This window comes from Biomphalaria glabrata, chromosome 12, assembly GCF_947242115.1.
Source record: "Biomphalaria glabrata chromosome 12, xgBioGlab47.1, whole genome shotgun sequence".
Classification (NCBI taxonomy): Eukaryota; Metazoa; Mollusca; class Gastropoda; family Planorbidae; genus Biomphalaria; species Biomphalaria glabrata.
Window position 1 is genome coordinate 12992389 of NC_074722.1, and position 12071 is coordinate 13004459.

At 35.0% G+C, this 12071-nt stretch overlaps 1 protein-coding gene across 3 annotated transcripts in view; it reads right to left on the reverse strand.

Moving 5' to 3' along the window:
- LOC106056220 (uncharacterized) overlaps positions 1-1880 on the reverse strand; it is a 57083-nt gene extending 55203 nt beyond the window's left edge. For all 3 annotated transcript variants that reach the window (XM_056007029.1, XM_056007027.1, XM_056007028.1), the window contains exons 1-2: positions 1772-1880; positions 1189-1298 (exon numbers count right to left, since the gene is read on the reverse strand). The gene's annotated coding sequence lies outside the window, so the exon portion shown is untranslated. The remainder of the gene's footprint in view (positions 1-1188; positions 1299-1771) is intronic.
- Positions 1881-12071: the final 10191 nt, after the last annotated feature.

The window sequence follows — 12071 nt, forward strand, 5'->3', positions numbered from 1 at the left end:
TTTTAGCCTACGGAATTATACATGGGGTGGGGATCTCCATATGTGGGGCTTACATTTTGGCCAAAAGATTGGACCGGAAACTACTTAAGTCACAATTGGGTCTCATAATGCGATAACAATCTCTCTATATAAAATACTCATTTGGGCCTTTGTAGTTTATTTACAAAGTTGTACATATGGTTTCAATGTGATGCACCACGAAAGCCTGTCTACGCAATGACCTAATTGGTAAACAAATAATAACGATAATGGTCACAATATTGTGCATATAGCTCGTATTGAGTGCATTTGATCCACTGTTATCTTCCTATTGATTTAACCCATAATACTTCTAGTTATGGGCGTAATTTGGTGATCTTTTTTTAGTTCATATATTTATTATTATGGATAACGTTTTATGATGTGAAGTCATGCAAGCTACTAAAATATAATGGAATATAGATCTTGTTATTTATCAAGTCTTCTAGTGCTGAAGGGGAGACAAACAATAACATCATTTCAATTCGCCGAGTTGTCTTCCCTTGACAACCACATCTATTATTCTCAAGGCTTAAGTGATGATTACTCGTTCTACTTCTAGCATTCCTTGTTATGAAAGAAAAAAAAATTCGAAATCAATTAGTAGAATTACATATAGTCTTCTTTTTTATCTCTATAAAGTAGTCTTTACATCAAACATAAGGTCAAATAAACAATCCGTGCATTACAAAATACTGCATTGGATTAGCTTTCTCAATAGACAAAAGCCTGGCATTAGAGTTGATCATTTAATGTTACACAACTTAGATCTACACAAATACATAGACTAAAGGCACGTTCCCTTTACAGACCCTGTGATTCATGGGGCAAATCGTCTGTTTCTGTGGCCCACGGGTTACGATGTGTCAGCACAACGACCAACCGCATTTACTTTTTCCCAACTAATGGCCGGTACCCATTACAGTTGTGTAGACTCAGAGGCTCCCTAAAGATCCCGAAAGTAAAAATCCAAGTCCTCACTCGGGACCCCGGTACGGAAGCTAAGCGCTTTACCATTCTGCCCCCGCGCTTCTGCCTTATTTCATATGCCGGGACGAATTCGTGCACGTCATCTTTCGTACTAGCGCCATCAAAGCATGGAACGGGTTGCCTGAATCAGCCAGGAAAACCAATGATTTAGTAAAGGTTAAGTCTCTTATTAATACGTACGTTTAGTTAAGCACACTGTTGTGTCTATGTAATTATCTCCAATTGGAAGGAATGCCTGTAGTTCACAAGTCACGTAAGATGTTCAGTCTAGAGTCTGTTCTAAAGGAGATCTTAAGAGAGCATACAGAAAGAAGAACACATACAAAATAGAGCAGTGAGATTTACAACAAACGAATATTCTAATTTTATTGGAGTAACACCTTTAGTAAAATCACTAAACTTAGAAACACTTCAGGACAGAAGAATAAAAAGTATATAAGTAGCAATAATACATAAAACACTGAACCATAATTTACAAATAGAAAAACCTAAATGAGCTACTAAGAAGGCCACAAAGATGCTATAACTAATTCGTACGAGTGCTCCTTCTTCATTAATGTCATTAGAGAATGGAATGGGTTGCCTGAATCAGCCAGGAAAACCAACAAAAAGAACGACTTAGCAGAGGTTAGGTCATTGGTTAACATGCATGACTAAGATAAGAAGATAACATCTAGTATTGTTTCAACAGTTTAAAATAATGGAGTCTTACAATAAAATAGTATTTAAACAATCAAATCTCAGATCTTTAAAAGCATATTACCCAACAATAGATTGCTTTTGATGGCTGGTGTAGGCTCTGTAAACCAAGGCAAGAAAAAAAAATGTCTTGCATACTTGCCTTCCCCTTCCCACTAGGCCATGAAGTCAAATGAATCCGTTCAACTAGTCTTGAACATTCATTCTCTGTTTTCTTTTGGGAATTTCTAAAACTTTTTTCACAATGTTACACTGAATGATTACAGCTTGTCTTTTTTTAAATGATACACAGTCCATAGTTAGTGTTAGTATTAGTTTGAACCCTAGACTATATATATGGTTTGAACCCTAGACTATAAATATAGTTTGAACTCTAGACTATAAATATAGATTGAACCCTAGACTTTAAATATGGTTTGAACCCTAGACTATAAATATAGTTTGAACCCTAGACTATAAATATACTTTGAACCCTAGACTATAAATATGGTTTGAACCCTAGACTATAAATATAGTTTGAACCCTAGACTATAAATATAGTTTGAACCCTAGACTATAAATATGGTTTGAACTATCATTTTCGTTTTCAATCCTTCTATTATCTCACACCGGTTAGACAAGTGGTTAGAGTACTGTGCTAATAGCTCGAATGCCATGGGTTCGATCCCCCATACTGGCGATTTTCATTCTCTTTATTTTCCAACGACAAATAAAATCTGAAAGTTTAGTTTACTCTATTAGTTGAACATTAAGTGTAAGAAATAATAAAAAAAAAAAATCTATTACTCGTTTCTCTTGGTTTTGAAGTAAAATTTCTGAGTTTAAAAAGTAAAACTTTTTAAAAAACTTATAAATAGATTTATGTTATTAGTTGTCCCGTTAAAAAAAATAGTCAATCTTGATTGGAGAGTCTAAAAATCTAGTTCAGAATACAATGTCACGTTTTAAAAGTAAAGTAGAACCCGATACACAATTATACCTACGATAATAATGTCATTCGATATTCAATGAAATAAGTATAACACAGAACAATACAAATGAAAATCATATCTCGACATTGACTTCGGTGGAAAAAGGTCTTTGAAAATTGACACGTGACCCTGCAAACAGAATGACTGGCTTTACTGTTAGGGATGGTGTCAAATAATATCTATCTATCTATCTATCTATTTATCTATCTATCTATCTATCTATCTATCTATCTATCTATCTATCTATCTATATATATATATATATCTATCTCTCTATATATATAATATTCCCCCAAAAGTAAAGTTCCCTCTCAGACATTGCAATCAATGCGGCAGATGATGTTAAGGTCATCTGTTTCTTTGGGCAACGGTTAACGAGCAGGTTGTCATGTGACAAGCACAACGAACAACCGCCTTTACTTTCCCCAACTAAAGTCAGGTACCCATTAGAGTTGGGTGGGCTCTGGGGCACCCTGAAAATCCCGAGATTCAAAATCCCAGTCTACACCGAGATTCAATCCCAGGTTTGGACGCCAAGAGCGTAACTAATCAGCCACCGCGCTCCCACTTCTATATCATTGTCTTCGAGTGCAAATATTAAGGATGAATGCAGCTATTCATGCGACCATGCAAACCTAGTTGCAACATTCATATTTGACCACATGCAGACACAGCCGTACATTTCTTCTCGTCTGCAAGTGTCTCGTAAGTAATTGTCTTTGTATTGCACGTCTTTGTATGTTATACCTAGGTGTTATAATAAATGAAGAACTGTCATGGAATCCCCTTATTGATGAAACTATCAAAAACAAACAAACAAAGCATTCACCTTTAAGTAAAATCACTAAATTTAAAAAGCCTTCAGGAGAGAAGACTCAAAAGTAAAGTAGCAATACTCAGAAAGACACAAATATAAAGGAACATTCCTCGTTCCATATGCTAGGACACAATTGTACAAATGTTCTTTCTTCCCTAGTGCTATTAGAGCATGGAATGGGTTGCCTGAGCCAGACAGGAAAACCAGTGACTTGGCAGAATTTAATTCATTAGTTAACATGCATGACTAGATGCATGACACGTAGGACGTAATCATCTTCTTTTTTGAAGTAACGTCTGTATTCTATAAGATAAGATAAGCACGTCTTTTATGTTATAGGTTGCTCAGTTTGTCCTGGTCGAATGCTTGTTTTTCTTGACACGAGTGTAGAGGGTATACATTGGAGAAGGTTTCTCTGCTGCCTTAAGATCAGTGATTCCCAAAGTGGTCTATATAGTCCCCCAGGGGTCTACGAAGACTTCCAAGGGGTCTACGAAAGTGAAAAAATAAATTGGGGGTCTATGAGATGTCCACGGGGGGTCTACGATAATGGATTTCATTTCATTTGAGACTTTAATTTTCACTCCCATTGATGTTATTATTTCCTACACTAATATATAATTTGTACCTTAGTTAATCCTTTAAATATGTATCCTGCTATTCAAACGAAAAAGTTTGTATTTCATTTCAATACTTATTTAAATATCTTAATTGTGTCTACATGTAAGTTATGTTTATCAAAAAGAAATGTAGATTGTACACCGTTGATTATTTACATAAACCTACTTCTGATAGTATTAAATGAATTTCTGGCAATAATACGGTCAAAGAAAACATCGGTGATATAACATTAAAAGTTTCTTATGTAATTCTTTTCAAACGACATAAACAGTTTGGGATCAGCGGTCTAGCAGGCCCTGACAGGATGTAGCGTTGTTTGCTGCAAACTGCCTAAGGGTTGCTGGCTCCTTACTTTTCCTCAGGGTTGAGTCACAAAACCCATGTTTATATTATAGTTGCAAGACAGCAGAGGTTTGAATTCAGTTATCCTGCTGCTAGGTGGGTAGAAAGCCAGGGCTAATGAGTCCCGCCTGTCCAAGGCTTACTGGTTTAGGTGGCAGGTACTCACCTTCGCTGCTTCTCCTGTTAGTGAAAACAGTTCTGCGGACCCAATATTTGAGCCACACAAGAAATACAAGAGAAACTGCTCTTTGTGAAAACGTGTTCAATAATCCCTATAGCAAATTAATTAATTAATATTTAATGTTTCAAGGACTACTTCATAGAACAACAAATTCCTATAGGAAACATAATATCCGTAACAACGGATGATGAGCCTACAAAAAAAAAACATTTCCAGTGTGTTTGATGATTCCAGATGAATCCAGAAATATATATTTTGTTATTTTAATAGCAATAAATTTAAATTTTATCAATAAAAATGACATATGTATAATTCAAATGCAGCTTTAAATTACTTTTTCACTCTGACACTCACTACATTTAGAAATTAGTTTTTAAAAATGTTGATGAATTTGCAAAAATGCAATACAACTTAAGTAGGGGGTCTTCCGAAAATCAGAAACCATGACAAGGGGTCTACGAGACAAAAAAGTTTGGGAACCACTGCTTCAGATGCTCAGATAACACAGCTCAGCTCAAGTTGATATCCTGACGTATAAAGTCTCATTCAGAAACTAAGAACTCTGTTGGCGAGCTCATTACCCGTTGACTTGGTTTAGAGACAGTTGATCTCAACATAGTAAGACGAATAAATTCCCCCCCCCCCCCCCGCATAAACAAGAACATTTTTTAAGTCATATATTTTTCATATGATACTTCAAGACGCTAAGTAATGAATTCATTCTTATCCATTGTCCACTGAGAGTGTCCAATAAAGAATCGAGCCAAAGAGTCTTGAATAAAGAATGTAGAACAAACATTACAGAACGGATTTCATTTCCACACAATACCGCTTGTGGAGAGCCGATGTGATTTGTCTCTGATAAACTCATGAATGTTTAGACAAAATAAAACAATTTTTTCCCCGCCATTTTCCCCTCCCCGAGAAAGAATCCTGGTTAATGGAATGTACGAGACTTTATGATATTCCAATGATAGGCTTTAAGATCTGGATTTAGAAGAAGGTTCTCAAAATGTTACTGAACGCTAATTTATTAAAACTCTTTAATAAATAGGATCTACATGCTGAAATACCCAGAGATGTAGAGTTTTTCCCACCCATAAGGTTTTTGTTTCCACGAAGTTAAGAGTTGAATAGAGGTACTGTAAAAACAACATTAGTATGTTTCCATCTTTTCCTATTAGGTTTGAAATAAAATAAAAAAAAAAAAAACTATAATTATTCTCTTTTTTTTTCGGTCCTTATTTTAATATGTTTACTTTTAATCACGATGTGTTTTTTAACAAACAAAAAAAAAATGTTTATTACTTGTAAGACGCAATAAATATTTATTAGTAATAAAATCTTCCAGGCGTTTTTCAGAGAACTACTTCCTTATGTAAAGAAAAGAAAATGTAGAATCCATAAAGAAGAGGTCATGGCTTGGTCAGTTTTGTTCTTGAAAATGGTTATAGTGACACTGGTGTTCTAAGATTTCATCTTGCTTACGTTTTTATGTTTGTTAGTTTCCTATTTCATTCCCGACAACATTTCAACATAGCAATACACGATTGTAAAGTAATGCGACTTTCTAGATGTGTCTCTTTTTAAATGACCATACGTGGTCGTCTTAGCGAAAACTGAGATTTTAATGACAGTGTCTAGAGTTGAGACTTTAATGGTAGTGTCTAAAGTTGAGACTTCAATGGTAGTGTGTAAAGTTGAGACTTCAATGGTAGTGTCTAAAGTTGAGACCTCAATGGTAGTGTCTATAGTTGAAACTTCAATGGTAGTGTCTATAGTTAAGACTTCAATGGTAGTGTTACCATACTACCTTTCTCTAAGTTTACAATTTCAAATAAAGAAACATTAGATATAAAAGCAGGTTTATTTTTTTTTTCAGAAAACAATCAAAGTGTATGTATTGAAATACGATTAAAAAAATATTGAGCCACCATTTATAATAATAATAATAATAATAATAATAATAATCTTTATTATCCGTAAGGAAATTTGTCTTACAATTTGTGCATTACACCAAACAAAAAACATTATAACTATAAGAAACCAAAGTGTACATTCACACCAGACGCACTCATAATTTACATGTGACAAAGTTTATACCAGATTGTTCTTATTTAATGATTTGATTGCCAGGGGAACAAAAGAGTGTTTGTGTCTGTTTGTCTTTGCTATCGGTGTCTTGTATCTCTTTTGTGATGGTAAAATCACAAAATCCTGACACAAAGGGTGATTCTTTATTTCGAGGTAATTTGGTTATTATTAAGCCGTTGTCATCTTACAACGTCCATACAATGAATCAAATAATGAGTAAAGGGAATTGGAGTAAACAAAGTGAAAGATGAGAGAAGAGACCCTAGTTAGACTCCCCCCCCCCCCATCTTTAGCCAACAAAAAAAAAGTAATATAATTATATATGTATATCTATTTTAAAATACGTTCTCACACCTTTATTTAGAAACTAAAATTATCAACTTTTGTTCAAAGCCGCCGAGAGAATGACAGGAGCTGAAGGCGAGCAGGAGTCGCACTCAGGGCCACCTAGTACCGCAGCCCGAAGCGCACAGCAGACGACCATGAAGCCATTTATATTTTTAACAAACTAAAACCGAAGAGTCTCCTGAAATTATGTGGACAATGTTCAATAAAAAGAATTCAACTCATATATTAAATAAATAGGTTAACCTATTCCCTAAGCTCAGAAATCTAGAGAACTATACAGGACTATACAGGCCTAGACTTTAGACAGTCAAAGAACGATAACCGTAATAAATAGGACAATAGCAATACGTGTGACAGGGTTATCTAACATTAACTAACAACAATAACAACAAAATTAAAGGTGTTTACCGATTTTTAGAAATGCGGTATAGTAGATGAGCAGTTTGGGCAGGGGCGGCCCTAGCAGTGCGCGTGGCCCTGGGCGAGCGTCATGTGCGGGGCCCTTAGCCGTAAAGGTAGACTATATATACCGTACCACATCACTCTAATCCGTCTCTTACGCTGTGACAATAACAATCCAGTATGTCCACATCTAAGCTGTGGGCCTTATTTTTGTTACAAAATATAGAACAACGTAGGTAGGCTACTGTTAATCTACTATTGGCCGCTATACATTATATACTGTATTGCAGGGGTGGTCAACCTTTTGAGTCCGTGCGCCAATTTTTTTAACTTATTCAGATGCGCCATATTCATTTTTACTCCCTGTTAGTCCTTAAAAGTATTTAATAATTTTAATGGATTGTTTCTAATTGTACTACGAAAAATATATGAACACAGCAGTTTTAAAGAATTTTATCTTCTAAGGCAAAATGACACAATTATGGAGACTTTCGACTTTTCCCCTGATCTGTCATATTAAGATTGGATTGTATGCCACAGACATTTCTTCCGATTGGAAGCTGACACTTACGACCTCAGTTTAGTCTTGCTGATGTATGAAAATGATTGCTTGCATCTGTATCAAGGGCGTAGCTATGGTTGGAGTGGGGAATGGGGAGAGAATTTGAAAATCTCCCAGGCCCCTGCTTAAGGGGGTCTTGCAAATGAGTTATCGAATTTTATTTTTTTACATTAAATATTAAATATTACGCTATTATCTCATGTCATGATGTCAAATATCAAAAAGCAGCGGCCCCTCTAAAAAGGTCAAGCCCCCGGGCCCCCTAATGATGTCGAATTCCTAGCTACGCCACTGATCTGTTTGTTGGTCTGAAATGACAGACCTAACTTGCAGCGAAATGTTCACACGGTAACGATATCCAAACTTTAAGAATTTTAAAAGTATTTGGGAGTCAGGAACAGTTCATCAAATTTCAATGTCTGTCTATTAGGCTACTAGACGTCTTGGAAATAGTTCTTTGAGTTAGTCAAAATAGATGCCTTTTCTTGTTTTTTTTAACTCGGTGGCAAAGTGCACCAATTGTAGTCGTACGATGCGCCACTTTAGGCGCATGCACCATAGGTTGGCCACCCCTGCTGGGGTGTAGTTGTTCTCCACTAACAGAAGCAAATAAAAAAGAAAACACTCGCGCACTACTAATATAATGTCTCCTCTCTCACTCTGAAGCCAATTGGACGTTCTATAAGAACAAAGTGGGCTATAAGAGCTAAAGTGGACCATACACTTTCACAGACCCGACTTTTGCGGCTATACCACAAGTTATCATAAATTAATTAAAAAAAAAATACTCCCTTTTTTTTTACCATGGTGACACGGTTTTTCCTACGGCCGCACGATGTACATGCACAGTAGCCTAATGGGAAACAAAAACAAATTTAATACGTCATTGCCAAACTTTCTGGAAGCTGATTGGCCGAACTAGCTGTACAAGCACATCAACTGGTTCAATACAGGCTAGGTTACAGTATCAAATAAGGAATCCTTCTCATACACCCTCAACCTTTTTTTCCATTACCACAGACTATATATATATATATATATATATATATATATATATATATATATATATATATATATATATATATATATATATATATATATATATATATATATATATATATATTGTTATAAACTTGGTGGTGGCACAGATGGGGGTAGTGGTGTGAGTGTAGTCAGCCGACGCAATTCGCCCCAGGCCAGCGCTAGACGAGCGGTCAACCGTGACGAGCTACGACGGTCAACCGAGTCGAGTATCAACAGGACAGTTCGGGAAGGATCGCCGTCGTGAACAGAGCTCATGAGCGTCACGAGAGTTGTAGTCATCTGACCACCTAGAAACGTCGAGCGGCGTTCTGTCCGGTTCGAGAAGGCCAGTAGGGACCCTATATAAAGAGCGGAGGTGTCGCAGTCAAGACAGTCGAGAAAAGGGGCTCAATACAGCAAGGTTCAGAAAGGAGGTTCACGACAAGAGTTCAGAACACGGTCGACTACAGCACAGTTCAGCGGTGTGGTTCTGTACGGAGCATTACGACGGTTCAGTGCGGAGTACTATCAAGTACAGTTGAGACGAACGGCGTCTTGATCTTGGTCTGTGATCGAGTCCAACACAACGAGTCTAGTGTGTGAAGTCAGTCCTGAACTGTTGAACCCAGTGCAAGCCCGGAACGAGACGGAGAGGCCAGTGCAAGAGTTGATACGGCGGAACGGTGTTACCGGAGAGATATTTGTACAGTGTACGTGTTGCCAATTGTACAGTATTGGCTGTTATTTATTCAACTATTAAAGTGCTACGTTACTTTGGAGCCCTGAGTTGTCAAGTTCTTTAAGTTGATGGTGTATGGTGCAGTTTGCAGAGAGCCTGGATAGTGAGATTCGTAACAATATATATATATATATATATATATATATATATATATATATATATATATATATATATATATATATATATATATATATATATATATATATATATATATATATATATATATATAAAATACAAATAATAATAGATATATGTAGGTAGAATATGAAATAAAATTTACATTACATAAGGTAATAATAATAATCTTTACTATCCATAATGAAATTTGTTTACAATTTTTGCATTTCACCAAACAAAAAATTATGACTATAGAAAACCAAAATATACATTTACACCATAGGTTTGAAAATTCCTAAATTAAATTATTACATTTATGGAATGGACTGGATATGAAGTGGCTGTCCTATAGTCTGTTCGACCGTTCGGGCACCGTACATGATCTCTCTTTATTCTCAATTCATCTTTTCTTTTTTTTTTTACTTTACTGTGTAGCAATAACATGAAGAATAGATCATACATGATAGTTAAGCCAACAACTTTGCCTTCTGTTACAGCTTATATATATATATATATATATATATATATATATATATATATATATATATATATATATATATATATATATATATATATATATATATATATATTTTAATTAATTTATATATCATTGCACAACTCAGAGCATTCAGGAGACCTCCACATCAAAGGTCAGATACAGATCATCCAGATAATTAAAATATACAAAATGACATGATTTTTGAGACAGATCTACAACAACTGCTCAGGTATGGAGGTGTAAAGCTCAAGAGAGATCTGAAGGGAAGGATGTGTTGAAGCAGGCCAGAGCCTCCATTGGCTGCGGCGCCACTAGGATGGATGAAGGATAAATACAGATTGTACTAAATCACATCTCACGGTTAGCCCAAGGGTCTTCGCTGCTCATGTTAACCAATGAAGACCTTCGGTTTCACTCTGTCGCCACGTTGAGGCCCGTGAGTTCCGACAGAGACCTAACATTCCAAAATAGTCACCATGCTCAATTTCAAGCTAGAATTAGTTACTGTGGACATAACTATGGTAACGTTTTCTACAAAGGCTATTGCAGACCATTTCTTTTCCTTTTTCTTATAACACAATTTTACTAAATACATAAATAATAGACTTGTACTAGGTTGTCATTCTGAAGAGCAAGCACTAATGGTATTGAAAGGAAACGACTGCGTGACATAATACCACAGCAAAAGTGTAAAAATTGCAGACGATGTACAGAGAGTCTAAACATATGAAGAATGATAACAATGGTATATTGTGGCCTATACAAATGTAAATAGTTCACAATCAAATATTAAAACCAAAAAAGAACAGAAAAATATGCCTAATGTAAACAATAAGGGACACATTTTGACAAGGATACACTTCATATGTTATGGCTCAGGTCATGGATAAGGACTACACAGAAACACAAATCATCATCCAGTATGTGGTATAAAGGAATAGAGAGATGCTATTGTAAGTGAAGAAACAGATGTTCTTTACATATATATATATATATAGATGGCAAGGTCTGAAAGGGGAACTTTTTTTGCAAGTCTCAGACATATTTCAGAAATGGCTTCCTAGCCCTGACGTCCTGCAAGACAGCAAGACGTACTGTATTGATATCACGCGCATTCTCGACCTGGCAACCAGCCTGCCTTTACTCAAACAATTCACGTATAAATCTTGGTATTTGTGCTAAACTAAATCCATTATGAATATCTATTTATCTATCTCTATCTATATAAAATAAATAACATCTGAAAACTAGAGAAAACAAGTACAAATGGCCTGCAATAGTGAGAATATTTCAATCATTTAGTGAAGTTTTATGATCATCAAGTTGAATAATTTAAATAAAGGGTCAGGGATATATTTATATATATATATATATATATATATATATACAACATGCTAAATTTAATGTGATAAATATTTTATTTCAAAACATTTTCAATGAAGTGTGCTTTTGTCTTTTTTTTTGTCTCTTTTTTTCGTTTTCTTTTTTTTTTTTTCTTAATTTGTTTTTATTTTCTTCATTTTTTTTTGTTTGTTTTTTTTTCTTTTCATATATTAAATTTTTTTTTTGTATTTAAATTTTTTAATTTAATTTTTTTTTATAATGCTTTTTTTTCTTTTTTTTTTTGTTCCTCATATTTTTCAAAATG